The sequence below is a fragment of the Arachis ipaensis genome, chromosome B08 (genome assembly GCF_000816755.2).
Source record: "Arachis ipaensis cultivar K30076 chromosome B08, Araip1.1, whole genome shotgun sequence".
NCBI classification, from domain to species: Eukaryota; Viridiplantae; Streptophyta; class Magnoliopsida; order Fabales; family Fabaceae; genus Arachis; species Arachis ipaensis.
The window spans coordinates 114382949-114385673 of NC_029792.2; the positions used below are offsets into that span (position 1 = coordinate 114382949).

The 2725-nt window shown below is 22.3% G+C and overlaps 1 protein-coding gene across 1 annotated transcript in view; it reads right to left on the reverse strand.

Moving 5' to 3' along the window:
• The window catches only part of LOC107613595 (naringenin 8-dimethylallyltransferase 2, chloroplastic-like), a 45024-nt gene that overhangs the window by 2549 nt on the left and 39750 nt on the right, over nucleotides 1-2725 (reverse strand). The gene's annotated exons all lie outside the window — the stretch shown is intronic.

Genomic DNA, 2725 nt, shown 5'->3' on the forward strand with positions numbered 1-2725 from the left:
TATATATAATAATAATATAAGAAGAGTTAATGTCTAATTTTCTTTTTAAAAATATCTTTTATTATATATAATTTATGAAAAAAAAATTTAGTTATTTCCATAACTTAAAACCCAAGATCTCTTAATTAAATTATAAATAACTCATAATCTCAATTAATTCTATTTTTATTATTTTAGCACATTTAATATATAAAAAAGTGGATCAATAGCTACATTGCCAATTGATACACTAATATATATAAAGAGTGAGTCGTTGTCTTCAAACTTTATAACATATTTGTTTGACCAAAGTCTCATCCTAATACAAAAACATTAAGAAAGTTATTATAACATAAACTTGTTACATTCTTTTATTTAAATTTGTTGCATGCCAACGCAAATTAAATAACAAGTATATACTTTAATTTCTGTAGCATAATTCCCACTCTTAATCCCACTTAGATATAAGTCTTTTCTTCAAAGAAGAAATTTGAATAAAATAAACATTAATATTATGATGACATGAGTTCTAAATACGCATAATTAATTATTCAAGTTTAACCAACCTCTCTCTAAAATATTGCATAATAAATTTTGTCTCTCCGACTCATTGTGGTTTATCTTTGAATTTTCTACTTTTGTTTTCACCATTCTTTATTTTTATAATTTTATGAAGAAAAATATAAACGTAGAAATAAAAATAGAAAATATTATTTTAACTTTTACTTTTTTTCTATAACAAAATTCTAAAAGTAAAAGAAAATAATTTCTTAAATCAAATGGACTCAAAATTTTTCACTAGATGATTTATAAGGGTATGTCTAAAATGAGCCCAACAATTATGTGTTTATTAAATGTGCCATATTTATATAGATCATTAGATTTTATTATATGAAAATCAAAGACTAATATAAAAGAAGAGCATTGATGGACTCTAATAAATACAGAATATTTTAGTACATAAATAAATACTTTAAATGACAATTTAATACACAATACTTTAAATGGCAATGGAAATAGTAAGTATTTATGCTTTTTGTTCGGATTAAAATGTCAACAATTATGATAATATAATTTATTTGAGAATTAAAATTTAAAATCCGAGTCAAACAAATAAAAGATATTATATTCCTGTGCCATAATTTCCAAGAACAGATTAAAATAATTTAAAATAAGATAAAATTCTTTTATTTTAAATAAAAGTGGAAATATTATGATATTATATTCTAAACTTACCTATATCTCTCGCGTTTGAACTTTGAAGGATTATTAGGTGTTAATTGTATTTATATATTTATATTTAATTATTTAAGAATAAAAGATTCTATTGTCATTTAAAGTATTGTGTATTAAAGTATTATCATTTAAAGTATTTATTTATGTACTAGGATATTCTGTATTTATTAGAATCCATCAATGCTCTTCTTTTATATTAATCTTTAATTTTCATCTAATAAAATCTAATGGTCTATATAAATGTGGCACATCTACATAATTATTGTGCTCATTTTAGACATATCCATTTATAAGGCAATTAAATGAGCGAGCAGAGGAGTTTGAGCTAACTCGTTACAAGTTGCGAGCCAAAATTAGAAAAATGAGTTAGCTCAAATTTTAAACTAGTAAAAAAAATGTTAATCCGACTCGACTCAATAAAGTATGAATGAGTTAGATGAGTTGATTCGTTGACTCATTTTTTCTTTTCTTTTGTAAAAAAATTCTTCATATTTTTAGTAATTTTTTTTATTTGATATCCATATAAATAAAAAAACAAAAATGTTTGGTAACAAAAAAAATTAACAAAAAACAGTCATAATTTATCTTATTTAACATTCATTAATTATTGTGACAATTAATAAATACTAAATAAAATAAGCTTGGGGTTTTTTTTTATCTTCTTTAACATTATGATAAGTTAAATATCAATTCTAGATCCATGCATGTAGAATGAATTAAAATTGATTAGGTCAATTAATTATGAATAACACCACTTTACAATAATTTAAGCTATAACTATTTTTTTGTCTTTCTAATATTATCGTAAAAAAAAAATCATACATTAATATATTTTTAGAATAAATTATCTAAAATCTAAAAAATTGGTTAACAAGAAAAAAGATTTTGTATCCTAAAAGAGACTTTATACACTAAAAAAGGAATCAGATAAGTCAACTCGTACCCACTCATTCCAAACCCGTTTACAAACTGAATTAAATTGACCTTCTTTTATGAGTTATGATTTGACCCCTACTTTTATATGAGTTATGATTTAATGATTTTACTAACTCGATTCTCCTATTTTTATCACTCCTATTTTTATGAGCAATTCGAGAGTCATAGCTCAGATGGCCTTAGACGAATTTTTACAACATCTGAACTATATCTTACCATCCCATGCTTAATCTATTTTTTTATTATCTTCAAATAAATAAAAATAAAAAGAATTGAAACAAGAAGTTGGGGAAAATAATGTGACATTTTTTAACTAGTGACTAATTAAAAAAGAAATGTCAAACGAATCTTGAATTGGTAGACACCTATTTATAACCAAAGAAACCTATTTCAAGTTGAATAATTTGTAGAAGAATTATATGATGTCAAGTTTCATACCACTAATCACTTTTAACGGTTATTTAATTTTTTAATACAATAAAAATAACTATTAATATATTTATCGACAATTAAATATTAGTCGTCTTATACTTTATTATTAAAAAAATATAATATATAATTATTATCACATAAC